Source organism: Ranitomeya variabilis, chromosome 1, assembly GCF_051348905.1.
Source record: "Ranitomeya variabilis isolate aRanVar5 chromosome 1, aRanVar5.hap1, whole genome shotgun sequence".
Taxonomy (NCBI): domain Eukaryota; kingdom Metazoa; phylum Chordata; class Amphibia; order Anura; family Dendrobatidae; genus Ranitomeya; species Ranitomeya variabilis.
In genome coordinates this window covers 391,327,786-391,346,805 of record NC_135232.1, presented here as the reverse complement: position 1 = coordinate 391,346,805, position 19,020 = coordinate 391,327,786, and the positions used below count along the sequence as shown (strand labels likewise).

The window sequence follows — 19,020 nt, the reverse complement described above, 5'->3', positions numbered from 1 at the left end:
TGGGCGAATTCTGCCGCAGAAACTGCCTAAAAAACACTCAAAACAATGAGCATATTCATTTCTATGAAAAAAAAATTAACTTGCTGTTCATAAGTTCAGACTTTTGAATGCCTTTTATCCACTTTCTATAAATTCCAAGCATTTGAAAGAAGTGACCTGACGTACTGACCATTCTCCTGGCATTTTCCGCTCAAACGATGCTCTGTATTTACAATTGGAAAGTCAATTGGAAGCATCCAGAGATGCCTGGACATCTTTTAGAGACTGTTGGCATCGTTTTTGCTTACAACAAAACAAGAGAAAAATGTTGCTTCATTATTCAATATAGAGTGAAAAAAACAATGTCTGCATTGGGGACAGTTGATTCTGCAGAGTGGGCATGTCCGATTTACTTGGGATCCTCGACATGGAAGCTCATGGTTGCTAATGTAAGCTATTCATGTAAACAAAGAAACAAAATAATTTTCTAGGTTTCTGAGCAATAGATCTATCCTACAGCATAGAAAGTATTGAAACTATGGAGAATACAGTTGTGCAGCTATTCTTAATAACTGGGAGGTAAGGCGGTAAGGCTGTAGTCTTAACATTTTGATATATATATATATATATATATATATATATATATATATATACACACACACATAAAGATCATTTTCTGTAACCAATATTTAACATGTTGTGTCATACATATCATGACCAACAATTTTGCCCTACAGCCTAATTCACACTAATGTTACGAGGATCCATAATCCCTTCCCATAGCCAAATACAAAAATAGGATTAATGTAGAATTGTTTCTCTATGGTTTGTGCACGGTTATGTCAATATGTAGAATACCTTCATACATTCTTTTTTTGAACTTGTATTTCAGATGTGTAAAAACTCCATGAATTTCATGCATTTTTAATACAAGCTTTTTTTTCTGACACTTTCATACTTCTTTGCCTGTTTTCGTGACCTAAAACCGTGACCTATGGAAAATGTCAGAGTAAATACCATACCTAAAGCATGGTGCGATTTGAAAAAAAAATGCTAAAACAGTATAAATTAACATATGCCACAAAAAAACTGTAAAAAAAACTAGTAACATATTTACTATAGACTTAAAAATAACATTGGCCACAATTTAGGGTTAATCTGAAAAAACACATTATTATTATTATTATTATTATTATTATGATTATGATGTTGAAATTTTAGTGTTTTATGCCTTTTTTGGTTTGTGCTTCATTCATCTTTCCATTTGTTCCCTTTTTTGAAGTCTATTTTATTTGTTCATCTGTTTTTGCTTTTTTTCTTTATGTTCATCATTATGGGATGAATTTGGAGTTTACAGATACTTTTTCCTGATTTATTATTTGTGACTTTTTGAAAAGTCCAACTTTATCCCCAAGGTATTCCAACCCCCTCTGGAGTGATTTACTATATGACAGTTATTTTGGCGCAATTTTGCAAATAGGGCGACATTTTCTCTAAAAGGTAGGTAAAAAAGGTAGAAGACAAAAATGAAGACTATTTTTTTGCATAAAGTTCATGAATCGTGTGTACCAATTTGACGAGTTTGGAGCAAAAAACGCCAACAAATACCACATTGAAAAAATTAAAAGAAAATTGATAGCCATAAAACTGTTTCCTCGGTTAGCAAAAAGGATTGGCTTTTTTTTCATAAACATTTCCGCATCTATCTATTGCCTGTGCCTGGTATTGCAGCTCAGTAAATAGAACTGGATAATAGTGATGAGTGAGCAGCAAACTGCTCAGGTACTCAATACTCGAATCCAACATTTTGGAAAGAGAGTCAAGGCATGTCACTACCCTCATGATAGTGCGTCCCCCGCAACCATGGCAACTCATCTCTGGCATGCCTCACATTGCCACGTCACTACCCACGTGACGTTACCACATGGGATCGTCACATGATGTGATACACAGCCGTTGCGGCGGCTGCATCTAAAGGCTTCAGTGCTGTGTAGCTCAGGGACCGGAGCACTTGAGCACCATGCGATACTTGCCACTGCTCAATCAAATACTCGATCGAATAGCAGTGGTGAGCATGCTCGCCCATCACTAGTGGACAATCCTGCTAATTTTCAATCACTTATTAAATGACAATATACCAGTAGAGATTAACCTTTTCCCAAGTGTCCAGTTTGCAATTTCACTGACAAGAGGATAACGCGGGAAGAACTAATAAGAAAATATTCCCTTCTGGTGTTTACCGTCAGCTACACCGCTGATAAAACCACAGCTTACACAAGCCAATAGTCAGAGATATTGCTGGCAATAAATATTTGGCTGGGATCAGCTCTTTGTTTTTAGATTCCTGTTAAACTGCAGGAAATGATTAGATAAAAGTGTTTTTCAAGTAGTTGGCTTGCCTAATTAAAGGAACAGGGACAATGAGAAGCAGAATGATAAATGAAAGAATAAACACAAAAGCCTATTGTTTTATGGGTCAGTTACTTTTTACTGTGTGGTCTTCAGGAAAAAAGAAGCCCAAAAAACAAACTGTGTCATTGCTTATCTTATCCAGTTCCTTAAAGAGTTGTAAGATACTGGGAAGGAAACATGGCCAACTGCTTGCAGAACACTTATTCCTTAAAGTTGGTTTATATGTCCCAATTTGCAGCATTAAACAACCACTGATCAGTAAATATTTCCCAGTCAGCGATCCTTTAATAGCTTGCTTACCCAGGCAGACCTCTCCAAATGATGTAAATTATGGCTGTATTTTATTGTACTTCTGGCTTGAAAAGGGTCCTTTTGGGCCGAAACGCTTCACTCGTCTACCTCAATTGTATTTCACTACTTGGTTTTTAAAGGATAAAATAAAGGTTATGTTTTATCCCTATTTTCTCTGGTGCCTTGGAGTCTTGGATTTCCTATGGCTTTGGACCTTGTGGAGGGTCTAATAGAGTCAGCACGGAGCCACCAGTGGTGCATGAGAATCACTCTTGGACTTGATATGTAATAGATCGTTCAGCACACATAGGCTGCCTTTGTTCTCAGCAGCATGAGTCTTGTTTACTCTAGATGATGAGCTACCAAGAACGATAGTTGTTTGTGCAGCACAAAAGATCATTTCACCCAACGAACAAGCATTTTGCTAATCCATAGGGTGATCGGCAGCCTGTTTAAATTGCAAGATTATTGTGAAACGAGCATTCCTATGAAGAGGGGCATCTAGGTCAGAGCAGGGATAGATAAGAACTAATGGTCCACTATTAGGCCATCTCTGGGATCCCCATATATTGGCTAATTGTGGGCTTACTGGTTCCTGTGTGACATTTCAGTAATGAGGAGGAGGAAGGGACCTACTCTTCTCCAATATATTGGTGTCCAAGAAAGGGATCTGGCACCCATCAGATATTTACACTGCAAAAGAACTGTGTATGAGGTTTTACCGATTGGCAGTCATATTGTGCTACTGGTTGGTCCAGGAAAAGGGAACTTAAGTTATTTTGTGGCTCTGTGGACTGGTTCTACCATTGACCCTCAAAGAAGAAAAAGTTGTGCATCTCTGCATTAGGCAAACATTAGCCACCCTAATCTTCAGCCTATAGCCACCTTAATCTTCAGTCTATATTACCTTTGTTTACCTTGTAGTTGAATGTTATCTATTGGTGCCTGGTAATGGCCATTTCAGATGAGGGAGCAGCTGAGCTTTTTTGATTAGATCATTTGGTTTAGTGACAAGAAGTTCAGAAAATATTTGTCCTTATGATCACTACCATACCTTAAAAAGCCTGAAACCTTTGACCTGTATTTAATACCTTTAGACAACAGTAGTAGCTCTTTATAGAAGTTTCACTTAACATTATCTGCAAGTGTTTACATACATACGGTTCCTTAGAATACACAACTCTATGGTAACCTCCCAAAATATTTGCTACTTTACAAGCTTGTTGGCAAAACATTTACTAAATAGTGATGATTTACATTTTGTTACCTTCTTCACATAATGTGGTATCCTTTACATATTTTTTGTTTCTTGATATAGTCGGTATTACATTAATGCAATTACATTGCATTAAAAAACCCATGTGATTGACCTTCGCCTCCCACTAAAGAAAAGTAGCATCTACATTTAGAGGGAATGGAAGGATAACTGATGTCCAACCATTTTGTGGTGCCAGTTAACTTAGTGTATAAGTAACTTAAAGACATTGTCTGAAACCTAACTGAATGTTATATTATTATCTAACTATTTAAAGTAGAAAAAACTAAGCACTTTTCTAATATACTTTGATTTAAAAATTCTTACCCTTTCCTTTCTATTCAAATGCCGATTCTCTTTACAGCTGGCAAGTGAGCGCACTGTCAGTGCGCAATGAAAAAAAACAGCAACGAGAAGGGATAGCATTGGTATTGACAATCGGCACATGCTCAGTATAGCAGGGAACAGACCAGCTCCAGATCATGATCTATTTCAGGGTGGGGACAGCAGCTTTGGCAGTGACCACAGCCCCAGCCTCCAATGATGACCCATTTGAGAATACCCAGTGCATGCTGGGAGTAAGAAGTAGAGTAGAGAGGGTAGCGTAAGGATTTTTTAATTGACGTATATATTAGAAAAGAACTTAAGGTAGTTTTTAATAATAAATAGAGATTAATAATTAATTCAGTTAGGTATTGAGTATTGAGCATCCCCTTTAACTCATGTGTATAGAGGGAAGTTCCCCTTCCAGTCTCTATGGAAAATAACATGAACATTTAGCAGAAATAAAGCAGGGTAATGAGATTATCTGGGTTGATAATCAAGAACTGGACCACTTTTATGCCCACCTTACTATAAAGCACTGGTGGTAAACAGAATGATTGTTTAGCACGGGTATAATTATTTACTACAATTTCCACTGAGGTCATTTTGAATAGTGATTAATGGAAGTCTGAGCACACCAAGGTTTATGTTACTAATGCTTCACCGTACGAGGCTTGGAAGCTAATTAAAATATTTGGCAGTATCATATTGTGCCAGCAGCAAGGTTGGCAGTGGGTATTTGATTTCTCCCGAGTATGGTACAGATACAGATTGTGTAAACACAGGACTGGGTTATTCTGTGATAGCCGTTCAGCTGTAATCGTTTGAAGTAGAAAAGTACAGTACGTACTGGCACTGGCTTCATTACCCTGAAGGTATAACGCTCAACGCAAACATGAGGTTGAAGGTGATTAACGTTTTGTTTGTGTGGATTCATTTGCAGCATTTAAAGCATATCTGATTGACTAGTGATGAATATACACACATGCGGTACATTAATATATTGAATTAAACATTGTGAGATTTACTGCGATTCACTGTGGAATGAATCACAACCCAACATTTTTTATTCTTTACAAAGAAGTGCGAGTGATAGCATAGGCCAGATATTCAATAAGTGTTCCTGGTATAGAATAAAACACTTAATTTTAAGTTGGACCAGTACACTTTAATGATCTCCCAAACAAAATAGAGATTTTTTATAAATATCTATTTCTCCATATGTGCAGAAATGTTATGTTCACGTTATAGCATTCAGAGTATGATCCTGATTTGGATAGAAACAGTATGTATGTAGATTTTAGGGTCACGACTAGATTTGAGCAAAAAAGCCTTGACAGTAGTATGTGGCCAACGGATCAGAGCCCTGTGAACCTACTACTACCTGCCAGCATCTCTGATGCCTCTTCTGATTAGTAGACCTGGAGCGGCGTCATTTAAGCATCATGTCACAATGTACTGATAAAACCCAAGATAAAAACATAATAAGCCAATACCCTGCACAAAATAAATACACAGCAATAGTGCATGAAAATAACATAGGGTACTTAGTTAACATAACTTTGATCCAAAAAATGTAAAAGCCATCCATCACTTCATGGTTTCCCTATTCAGGACGGTCCTAACCTCTAATATTAAAAATGTACCATTTGTCAAGTGACGTACACGTGGATAAGGGCTGAGAAGGACTGAAACCAGTTAGTGGACACGCAGCCATGGGGAAACTTTGAGCTACACATTATACTTATTATATTTTATCTTGGGTTTTGTCTGTTTATTGGCCAGTGTGAACATGCGCTTACACGCTGCATGCACACCAACATATATATAGGAGGTTCATAGGGCTCTTGATCATCAGCTATGGACTACTGATATGGCCTCTGGACCAGGATCCTTAAAATCTTTTTGCTCAGCTCTTGTCTTGACCATATCACATGGACCTCCTGTTCTGAATTTAAACTGAGCTAAGTCCACTCCAAAAAAAAGAAAGGTGAAAAATTGAGGGAATCAGGTATATTAACACAATCCTTTATGCCTTTATAGTGACATTTTTAATGCGAGGTGAAGGATTGCTATAAGAGATCAAAAAGAGCTCCTAGGCTACACAATGTTGTAAAAATGTTTCCTCTTTTTCCTAGAATCTATAATAGATTCAATAAGATATTTGGTTAAATAAATTAATTCTGGATTGATCTTGACTTCGTTAATGAGTTTGAGGACTTTGTTTTTTATAAATTTTAAAATAATGGAAGATGTGGTCAGAATTAGTGATGAGCGAATATACTCGTTACTCGAGATTTCCCGAGCACGCTCGGGGGTCCTCCGAGTATTTTTTAGTGCTCAGAGATTTTGTTTTCATCGCCGCAGCTGAATGATTTACATCTGTTAGCCAGCATAAGTACATGTGGGGGTTGCCTGGTTGCTAGGGAATCCCCACATGTACTTATGCTGGCTAAGAGATGTAAAGCATTCAGCTGTGGTGATGAAAACTAAATCTCCGAGCACTAAAAAATACTCTGAGGACCCCCGAGCGTGCTCGGGAAATCTCGAGTAACGAGTATATTCGCTCATCACTAGTCAGAATCCAGGATCAGGGTCTTTATTTTAATTCAACATTTCATCTGTAACAGCAAAATAATACTTTTTTTGGTTTGTTTGCAGCAAGAAGTATACTAAAAGCGTTTATTACTTTCCTTGTATGTGAAAGTTGTAGCTGTCAAGTTCATTTTTAATGATATATGATCTGCAGTGAACGCCACCAAGACATACACTCACCGGCCACTTTATTAGGTACACCATGCTAGTAACGGGTTGGACCCCCTTTTGCCTTCAGAACTGCCTCAATTCTTCGTGGCATAGATTCAACAAGGTGCTGGAAGCATTCCTCAGAGATTTTGGTCCATATTGACATGATGGCATCACACAGTTGCCGCAGATTTGTCAGCTGCACATCCCAAAGATGCTCCATACAAGGCAGGATGGATCCATGCTTTCATGTTGTTTACGCCAAATTCTGACCCTACCATCCGAATGTCGCAGCAGAAATCGAGACTCATCAGACCAAGCAACGTTTTTCCAATCTTCTACTGTCCAATTTCGATGAGCTTGTACAAATTGTAGCCTCAGTTTCCTGTTCTTAGCTGAAAGGAGTGGTACCCGGTGTGGTCTTCTGCTGCTGTAGCCCATCTGCCTCAAAGTTCGACGCACTGTGCGTTCAGAGATGCTCTTAGGCCTACCTTGGTTGTAACGGGTGGCGATTTGAGTCACTGTTGCCTTTCTATCAGCTCGAACCAGTCTGCCCATTCTCCTCTGACCTCTGGCATCAACAAGGCATTTCCGCCCACAGAACTGCCGCTCACTGGATTTTTTTTCTTTTTCGGACCATTCTCTGTAAACCCTAGAGATGGTTGTGCGTGAAAATCCCAGTAGATCAGCAGTTTCTGAAATACTCAGACCAGCCCTTCTGGCACCAACAACCATGCCACGTTCAAAGGCACTCAAATCACCTTTCTTCCCCATACTGATGCTCGGTTTGAACTGCAGGAGATTGTCTTGACCATGTCTACATGCCTAAATGCACTGAGTTGCCGCCATGTGATTGGCTGATTAGAAATTAAGTGTTAACAAGAAGTTGGACAGGTGTACCTAATAAAGTGGCTGGTGAGTGTATGTCGGCAGGACTGCTTTATATAGGTATTGTAAAATACAACAGCAAGAAAATATAAAATTTTATTCCAATATTATTATTATTATTATTATTGTACATTTTTATAGTTCCATTTATTCCATGGCGCTTTACATGTGAAAAGGGGGAAAATATAGACAAATACAACTAAACATAAGCAAAAAACAAGGCGCACAGGTACATAAGGAGGGAGGACCCTGCCCGCGAGGGCTCACAGTCTGCAGTGGTGAGGATACACTAGGAGAGGGTAGAGCTGGTTGTGCAGCGATTCGATAGGTTGAGGATCACTGCAGGCTGTAGGCTTGTCGGAAGAGGTGGGTCTTCAGGTTCTTTTTGAAGGTTTCTATGGTAGGCGTGAGTCTGTTGTGTTGTGGTAGAGAGAGTTCCAGAGTATGAGGGAAGCAAGGGAGAAGTCTTGGACATTTATGGTATATTAATAGGATAAATGTCCGATAGATTCATATTCCCCAGCTGGAACCCGCATATATCTCATGAAGAGGGCCCCTGCACTATCAGTAATGGAGAGGTGCCATATATGTGTGCCTCTCTCCATGTTTATTTCTATGGAAGCTTCAAGAGTTAGGCTACTTTCACACTAGCGTCGTACCACGCACGACGAATTGCGTCGTTGCGACATACCGACGCTAGCAGTGAATGCGCCGCACAACGGGGGCAGCGGATGCTGTTTTTCAATGCATCCGCTGCCCCATTGTGAGGTGCGGGGAGGAGGGGGCGGAGTTCTGGCCACGCATGCGCGGTCGGAAATGCTGGACACGACGCACCAAAAAAGTTACATGCAACGTTTTTTGGTGGCGATGGTCCGACTCAACACGATGCAACCGTCGCACGACGGTTGCGATGTGTGGCAATGCGTCGCACTGCGTCGCTAATGCAAGTCTATGGAGAAAAAACGCATCCTGCAAGCACTTTTGCAGGATGCGTTTTTTCTACAAAACGACGCATAGCGATGTGCAGTGCACGACGCTAGTGTGAAAGAAGCCTAACCTATAATGAAAATGGTGACATTTGTCCTTTTCCACATCGTACAGATCTGGAATTGGACAGTTTTCACTTTCCTTGTTTACTCAGATTCGGCAATGTGCTTCTAATATGTATTTCCTTTTTATGTGGATTCACTTTCAAGATATGAGCATCTTCTATTCTATGTAGATTGTGAAGGTCATTGTGAATTTTATTGACAAGTCATATAAACATGGAAATTAATTGGCCCATATGAAGGGCAGTTCATGGGCGAGGTGGTTTCTTTCTTCTTCATTGCTAAATTAGAAACAAACCTTAAAGGGTTTATCCACCTTTGGGGACATTTTTGGTTCTTACTTAAATGCATGTAATTGGGACTGAAAGTCATTTTTGCTATTGGGTTTCATTAAAAATTGTCATAATCTAAGGAGCTGTTCATATGTTTTTTTTGCGAATCGTGTGTCCACAATAATCATGGAGAAATATCCATTTTTGATCTGAGTCATAGATCAAAATTACCCATATATGTCTATGACAGCACAAATTGTCATCTGTGCGCAATCTGTGTGTTTTCCTTTTCTAACATTGCAAAGATTAGTAGAAGCTATGCAACTTCTTTATGTTTTTTTATGTGAGAAAACCACTGATGAAACAATGATGAAAAAACTAAAACCGTGACCAAAAACTGATAAAATAGGACCCAAAACACTGATGTAAGTTGGACTGTTTTATTTACATATGAGAAAAATCGCTAAAGTCTGAATGAGGCCTAAGGCTGCAAATTTTATATTTGCAAGTTTTATGTCTTCTTTAGGAGTGTATGACTTTTTTCCAACTCTACAGTTTGTTCTTTATCTTCCACCTCTCCCTTGAAAATCAATATGTAGTGCAGAAATCTATGAGCTACAGCAGATATAGAGATAACTGAAGCTGCATGGCTTCCTCTCAATAGAAATCAATAAGAGCTATGGACGCTTAGGCCACATGCAGATGTTCAGTGTTTGGTGAGTTTTTTTACCTCAGTATTTGTAAGCCAAAACCAGGAGTGGAACAGTCAGAGGAAAAGTATTAAAGAAACACATCACCACTTCTGTATTTATCACCCACTCCTGGTTTTGGCTTACAAATACTGAGGTAAAAAAATCACCAAATACTGAATGCGTACATGTGGCCTAAGCGTCCATAGCTCTTATTGATTTCTATTGAGAATACTGACGAAATACTGAACGTGTGCACATGGTCTTGCAAGTAAGAAAGTACTCATGACACACCAACTATTACTAATTTCAATACCAACCATATGGATATCAATGAATTCGGACTGTTTCTCAGTTATGACTGGTTGTGATACAAGCTCCAATACCCCATTGTGGCCTACTAACACATTTCGAAATAACATGAGAACATTTCGAATATTTTTTCGGAAATCTCTTATGCAGTGTCAATTGGCAGATCCTAAGCAAATACAACAGTATTTAGTTAGTTGTCATAAGCTAGACATCCACATCACATCCATCATTCTGATTAGTTGGGCTGTATCAAACAAAAGTTCTGAGTGAATTCAACCGAAGCATTGCCCTGGATTGTTTTTAGGAGCTAGCCCATTATACAGAGCAGTAGTCTCTTTTTCCATCTAAAAGGAAAACATCATAGATGCCTGGAGCACATACACTAATGTAGGATAACTAAATACATTATGTCGCTTGAGATAAGTAAACAGCAGTTTGGCAAAAACTCATTTCTAAAGAAATTTCCTATTCACAAACCACATATGTGTGTATATATAGTAGGCAGCTCCTGCATCTGTCTGCTACATGGACGAGCACGTGGAGCTGCACATGGAGCTGGTCACCTCCAGTGGTCCTCAGAACTCAGCGCTTGTGGAACTTAACATTAGGCCAGTCTCACTCGTCCAGATAATTCCGATACCGGAAAAATCGGTACCGGAGTTATCCGTGTCCGTGTGTCCATGAGCTCACGTGGCACATCAGTGTGGCACACGTGCGGCAGCCTTGTGCTGCCCGTGTGCCAACTGGGTACCACACGGACTGTGCAGGAGACAGCGCTAGAGATAAGCGCTGTCCCCTGCTTCTGGTGCTGAAGTCGGAATTCATTCCTTCTTCCCAGCAGCGTTCGCTGGAGAGAAAGAAAGAAAAATCATTGTTTTTTTTTTGTCTGTGTTTAAAATAAAGATCCTTGTCACCACCTCCCTCCCACCACCTGTGCGCCCGCCCGCTGGCAATAAAATACTCACCCGGCTCCCTCGATGCTTCCTCTCAGCGCCACAGTTTCTTCCTGTATGAGCGGTCACGTGGTACCGCTCATTACAGTGATGAATATGCGGCTCCACCCCTATGGGAGGTGGAGCCGCATATTCATGTTCATAATCATTGATTTTAATGTGTCTACGTGTGTCAGTGTCTCCGGTACGTGAGAAAACTGACACCACACGTACCGGAGCCACTGACGTGTGAAACCGGCCTTATGCCGAGATCTCATGTTGCAAACGCAACGCGGTTTTGCCACAATTTTATAAAAATTATAGTACAAACTCTTCAGTTTTGCTACAATTTAAAAAAAATCAATATATTGTAAACTCAGGGTTATCTTACCATTAGAGATAAACCCATGAAATTGTGTCTTGTTTTTTATAGGAAAAATTACAAAGTGCTTTTAAAACAAGCAACTTTACAGCTTACTTGTTATTAAAAATGTTCTCTATTCTCAAGAACAGAGTGATTCCCAATCCCAACAGCTTTGGAGCTTCTCCAGTGATGCAGAGGCAGAGCTGGCTCTTCTTGCGGCATCAGAGTACACAGATCGGGCCATCGGTGCGACCATGCCATTGTTTCAAAATTAAGTGGTTAAAAATGTAAGTAAAACAAGAAAAGGGTAACCAATGACACTGCTAATTTTTAAAGTTAGAATAAAAATAGCAGGTTTATCCAGGGAAAAACAGGTTGTGCATTTTGGCATTAGGCGAGTGCCTTCCTCAGGCCATATTGAAGGAACAAACAGCCAGGATCTGTACCCATGATATGACAGGAATGGAAACAACATCAGGATGTTGGGTCCAATGTCATGACAACACTGAAAAATAAATCAATATATACACATTTAAATTAGTTTTCATTTTTATAACTGTGATTTTGGGATGAGCTGCAACTGACTTATCGCACTTTGGCCTTGAAACAGCATAGTTTGGTAGTAGCACATTCTCATAAGAAAGACATGTTACCTTATCTAAAGATATCTGCACTATGGAGCACCAGGTATTTCTATTTCTTTCTCATTAGCTCGTTTGAGTTGTCAAGCAAGCAGGAGAACACCGTTCACAGCAAACAGGATCTTGGAGATAGAGAAGCGTTGCATCCTGCAGAAGAAAATGAGATAATCACTTTAAGTATGCTGTTCCAGGCCCAGAATCTCAGTATGGGCGATGGCATCCACCGAAAAATGAAGCCATGACTAAGGGCTTGCAGCACCAACATTACTTTGACATTGACATCCGCTGAAATGGTAGGAGGGGAAAATGTCAAAGGATATGAGATGATGTTCATTGGTGGTTTTAAGCCCAAAGCTGAACGAGCAGAAAGAAGAAGACCTTACTTTATATTTCCCTTTCCTTCTTCCAATTTGGGTTTGGTAAAAAAAAAACTGCACCAAACATGAGCAAATAGAGAAAATGACAGTGTTGTGCCTTAAATGGTGAGTACAGCAATACTAGACACAACTCGTGGACCACAGTGGTGATATTTCTAAGAGAGACGAAAAAATAACTTATTCTAATAGAAAACTCCTGTATCTAACAGGACTATCATTCATGGTAGTAAACTGCTCAATGAACAATATTGTTCATATCATTATCCCACTAGGCGGGAGGTAATATGCATAAAATAGCATGCACAACGTGGGGAGGCATGTGTTTTCACAAAGACTGGTTTTCTATCAGTTGTCTTCTTGTGCCAAAGATGCAGAATTCAGGGAAAACTTCTCAAAGCTTATTAAATTGTTTTTTTCCTTGAGATACTGCTAATTATAGGCAGTATTATATTGCCTATATTATTACATTATTTATCAGGCATTAATGCACATATTTACTGTGAACGATTCTTGAGACCTCTGTTCTTGCCACAAATGTCCCCTCAGAAATATACAGCATATGTATTTTTGAATATTTAGTTTTATATATGCTATAATGAAATCTACAGAAATAGTTCATTTTATTAAGAATTAGGAGTATATAAGCAGGTTCATTTTGAAGATGTGTATTTCAATGCTAGTCGGAATAATTTAACACATTTTATCTATCAGACCATTACCTTGTATTGCAGGCATGCCTGTCTGACTTGTCTAAGGGAGTGCTCATATTGTGTTTCTACCTGCGTTCATAAGCCACATCAGGGCTTACGTCTGACCTCCTAACCCGACCCCACAAAATGAAATTTGCCCGTATGAGCCTATGGGGCCATTGCTCTGTCGTGCATCATTTTGGACCATAAACTCCTATAGAGGCGAGACAGCATGACTCACATTTTGCAGGGAATTTGGACATAAGCCCAGTTCAGGGCCACTGAATGTAGTAAAAAAAGGCTATTTGTCCTTGGGAGCAGTATACAGTATGTATCAGTTGTTGCCAGAGGTCTCTTATTACAAATTCTTTAAAAACATTGGATTTTTTAATGGTTTTTGCTATATAATCTGAGTGCACCATGCTATATGGGCTGAGATCCTGATTCCATCGATGTGTCACTTGCAGGTCTACAAGCTGTCATTTTGATACAACAACTGTTTTAGCTGCTGCAGATTTCTGAATGCTGAGCTCTGTATAACCCCGCCCACACCACTGATTGGCAGTACATTGACAGAAAGCTGCTAATCAGTGATGGAGGGGCTGGGTTATACAGAGCTGTTGAGTAAGAGATACGAGACACCTAGTCCTGTAGTGATAATCTCCTGCTGATAAAAAACTGATTGTATTGAAATAGCAAAACACAGACTATTAAGTGACACATCATTGGAATCAGGCATTCAGACGCTACATCATGCTGCTCTCAGTTAACATACTAAAAATCTGCGTGCTGAAATATTCTCTTTAATTTCTTTTAAATGTTTTTAGGAAATTATGTAATTCCCATTTTCTCTAGAAATTACTTTGTAATGACAGAATCAGCTCATTTGTAATGTTCTTTCTCCATAAAAGGATGTGACAGATACTCTAGTTCTGAACTATAATGTGACATGTTTAGAAGAAAAATGCAGGGTTGCGTTCTGGTAAATTGTTTCAGAAAGTTTGACAACTCATTTGCGATATAGTGGACCTCACTATGAATAATGAAGAACTGATAGCATTGTATATTGTAGAGTGTAGTATTAGTTCAGGTACATATTAATATGCAATTATAATTTAACCTACAGGCTACATAAGTGACTTAATAAATGAATAATGGAATTATAAGAATAAATAAATATGTGTGATTACATGTTATTATGTCTTAGACTGTTACTATGGAGAACAAAAGTAATGGGAATTGCTGGGTATTTTTTAGTTATATCATAGGTTTGCAATCGATTCATAAATGTCAGATTGTACCAATATTGCTTGTCTGAATGGTTATGATAATTGGAACTGACTTATCTGAACTGTATAAAATTTCCACCATCATCGTTATCTCAACATTGCATAAATAGTAATCGGGGGATGGGAGGGGGTGGGGGAAAATTTCCTGATAGTTCCGAATAACAAGTTTTGTTTTCTACAGTTGAAATAGATTTTCCTATTTCCATTCTTTCCTGTTTCCATCCTAGAAAATATTTCTGTATGTCTATGAAGAATGCAGACTGACATCCAACTAATTTAAGGACCTCCCTCATAGCTGCACATTTACCATTCTGTGTAAAATTAATCTTTTGGAAGTAACTCATTGTCTAAAGTTGACCAGATAGACCAGTGTTTCTCAACTCCAGTCCTCAAGACCCACCAACAGGTCATGTTTTCAGGATTTCCTTAGGGTACTCTCACACAGTGGCACTTTTGTCGCTACGACGGTACGATCTGTGATGTTCCAGCGATATCCATACGATATCGCTGTGTCTGACACGCAGCAGCGATCAGGGACCCTGCTGAGAATCGTACGTCGTAGCAGATCGTTTGGAACTTTCTTTCGTCGCTGGATCTCCCGCTGTCATCGTTGGATCGGTGTGTGTGGCACCGATCCAATGATGCGTTCGCTTGTAACCAGGGTAAACATCGGGTTACTAAGCGCAGGGCCGCGCTTAGTAACCCGATGTTTACCCTGGTTACCATCGTAAAAGTAAAAAAAAAAAACCCGTACATACTCACATTCCAGTGTCCGTCAGGTCCCTTGCAGTCTGCTTCCCGCTCTGACTGACTGCCGGCCGGAATGTAAGAGCAGAGCACAGCGGTGACGTCACCGCTGTGATCTGCTTTCACTTTACGGCGGCACTCAGTCAGAGCGGGAAGCAGACTGCAAGGGACCTGACGGACACTGGAATGTGAGTATGTACGGGTTTTTTTTTTTTACTTTTACGATGGTAACCAGGGTAAACATCGGGTTACTAAGCGCGGCCCTGCGCTTAGTAACCCGATGTTTACCCTGGTTACCCGGGGCCTTCGGCATCGTTGGTCGCTGGAGAGCGGTCTGTGTGACAGCTCTCCAGCGACCACACAACAACTTTCCAATGATCACGGCCAGGTCGTATCGCTGGTCGTGATCGTTGGAAAGTTGCAGAGTGTGACAGTACCCTTAGTATTTCATAGGTGATGGAACTAATGCTTGAGCAGGTGATTAAATTATCACCTGTGCAATACTAAGGATATCCTGATAACTTGGTGGGTCTGGAGGACTGGAGTTCAGAAACACTGAGATAGACTTAATATTTATATTCACGTGAGGTGAGGTTGTTGGGATAAACAGGGTTCCTACAGATTGAATTTTCACCTTCTAAATCCATAGTTTCCCCATGATAAGTTATGGAAATGACACATACAAAGCCATCCATACACATTAGATAGCTGTCAGACGATCCTTGGGCCGTCAACTATTTCTTCCGGCTCTCCTATACAAAGAATTATTAATTTGGAGCAGCTCTCCTGTGTTATAGTTGAGAAATCCTTCACTACACATTTATGGTGGCAGCTTATCTCTGGGAGAACAAAGCGATTGGCAGGCCAAAATCAGGCATGACATGTCCACTGACAATAAATTGTCTGGGGCTATCTTGGATATAAAACTGTTGTCTGAACCCAGTGATATCGACAAGATTGGTCAGCGTTAGTCTAATGTGTCTAATGGGGGGCTTTAGGCTAAAGTAGGTCCTACCCTCTGATGTCGGTGGGAATGGTTTGTCAGCTAATATGTATTGGGGACTTGCAGCTTTCCTTGATAATGGATGTTGGTAAGATGAATTTTAATCCTGACCCTTTTGTTTTTCTAAATATAAGCTGCAACCAAAGCCACTTGGTGATGACTTTCTCAAACTTTCCTTTTGAAAGTACACGAGTGCCCGGGCAAGCTGAACAGTCATGTGTATTGGGGAGCTGGGATGGATAGTCGATGGCCGAATGAGTGTTCGGTCGTCAGATATCTTATGTGTATGGCCAGCTTTACACCAGAGATATTGAACCATTTATCTCCTTTACTCCAATGAAGTAGCAGGACTAGATGAGTCAGACACACAATCTATAACCTCTTCATGATCCAGGGTATTTTAGTTTTTCGCTCTCCTCCTTCCCAGAGCCATAACTGTTTTATTTTTTCTTCAATATGGCCATGTGAGGGCTTATTTTTTGCAGGACAAGCTATAGTTTTGAACGACATCATTGGTTTTAGCATGTCATGTAGTAGAAAACAGGAAAAAATTCCAAGTTAGGTGAAATTGCAAAAAAAGTGCAATCCCACACTTGTTTTTTGTTTGGCTTTTTTTGGTAGTTTCATTAAATGCTAAAACTGACCTGCCATTATGATTCCCCAGATCATTACAAGTTCATAGACTTTTTTATCTAAGGGATGAAAAATATTCCAAACTTTGCTAAAAAAAAATTGTGCCATTTTCCGATACCCGTAGCGTCTCCATTTTTCGTGATCTGGGGTCGGGTGAGGGCTTATTTTTTGCATGCCGAGCTGATGTTTTTAATTATACTATTTTGGTGCAGATACATTCTTTTGATGGCCCATTATTGCATTTTAATGCAGTGTCGCGGCGACCACGCACCAAAAAAAACGTAATTCTGGCTTTTCAAATTTTTTTCTCTCTATGCCATTTAGTGATCAGGTTAATCATTTTCTTATTGATAGATTGGGCGCTTCTGAATGCAACGATTCTGAAATTTTTTTTTTACTTTTGCCATGCTTCAATAGCCTCCATGGGTGGCTAAAGCTGGCATAACTTGATCGCCTCTGCTACATAGGAACGAAGCTCAGATCGTTCCTATGTAGCTGAATTCCTCCATTAGATTTGAGCGCTGACCACAGGGTGGCACTCATAGCAATCCGGCATCAACAACTATAGAGGTCTCAAGGAGACCTCTGGTTACTATGCCGACACATCTCTGACCCCCGATCACGTGCGCTCATTTCTGGCCCGATGACCGGAAGGGGTAGTTAAATCCCGCTGCCAGCATTTGACAGTGGCATTTAACTAGTTAATAGCAGCGGGTGAATCGCAATTCCACCCGCCGCTATTGCGGGCACATGTCAGCTGACATGTCCCGGCTTTGATGCAGGCTCACCGCCGGAGCCCGCATCAAAGCAGGGGATCTGACCTCGGCCAGCTTTTGCTTTTTTTTTTTTAAATCTTGCTGCTTCCCTAAAGTATTCAATTTAAAAAAAAATCTGCCATACAGTTCCACAGATACTGAATTTTTTATGTGTCCAATAAGCTAATTTTTATGATCTTTACCACAGGGACACTATTCATAGGATTATTTGGGGCGCATCTTTAGGCTGCTCTGCATAATTACCCTGTAAGCAATGTTCCCTTGAGAAATCACAAATTAAAGTGAGAGTGTGGTAGGTGTGTGGCATTTTGCACAAACTTTACTAAAAAAATAAAATTGCGCAATGTTCTGTTACCTGTAGCGCCTCCATTTTTTCGTGATCTGGGGTTGGGTGAGGGCTTACTTTTTGTGCGCCAAGCTGACATTTTTAATGATACCATTTTTGTGCAGATACGTTCTTTTGATTTCCTGTTATTACATTTTAATGAATGTCGCGGCGACAAAAAAAACGCAATTCTGGCGTTTTTCCTTTTTTTCTCGCTACGCCGTTTAGCGAACAGGTTAATTCTTTTTTTTAGATAGATTAGGCGATTCTGAACGCGGCGATACCAAATATGTGTAGATTTGAATTTTTTTTATTGTTTTATTTTGAGTGGGGCGAAAGGGGGGTGATTTAAACTTTTAGATTTTTTTTTTCTTTTCATATTTTTTAACATTTTTTTTTTACTTTTGCCATGCTTCAATAGCCTCCAAGGGAGGCTAGAAGCTGCCATAACTCAATCGGCTCTGCTACACAGAGGCGATGCTCAGATCACCTCTTTGTAGCAGAATTACAGCATTGCTATGAGCGCCGACCACAGGGTGGCACTCATAGCAATCTGGAATCAACAACCATAGAGGTCTTCAGGAGACCTCTGGTTGTCATCCAACGCACCGATGACCCCCGATCACATGACATACTATTCCATCCAATGGCAGAAAGGGGTTAAAGGTGTGGTGTATCTAATTTTCTTTTTGGGTAGTAAATAAATTAGCCACTAATGCATGTATATCCAATTTTTTTTTTTTATTCACTTTGATGCAAAAATGCATGAAAATGACTGCCTTTATGAAGTAACATTTTGACAATATGCCATACAATACATAGATATTATTTAGTAATTTAAGTTTTATGTGTACACTTCAAAAGTATGAGCTTTGTACCAAAGGTGAAAAAATGTCACGAGTCCCCGAAAAGCAAAAGGGTTAAATTTTTCAGTGACATGCTTCACTGCAGATGGCATTCTCAGTTCCTTCATAAGTTATTTCACTATGGCACAATATGGTTACAGCGTTGAGTGTAACTTTAATATT

General features: G+C 39.7%; 1 protein-coding gene across 5 annotated transcripts in view; it reads left to right on the top strand.

Annotated features, from left to right (window-relative positions):
• PIP5K1B (phosphatidylinositol-4-phosphate 5-kinase type 1 beta) overlaps positions 1-19,020 on the top strand; it is a 166,688-nt gene that overhangs the window by 24,334 nt on the left and 123,334 nt on the right. The window contains exon 3 of one of the 5 annotated variants that reach the window (XM_077249080.1): positions 11,662-11,799. The exons of the other annotated variants lie outside the window; for them this stretch is intronic. The gene's annotated coding sequence lies outside the window, so the exon portion shown is untranslated. The remainder of the gene's footprint in view (positions 1-11,661; positions 11,800-19,020) is intronic. 5 annotated transcript variants of the gene reach the window in all.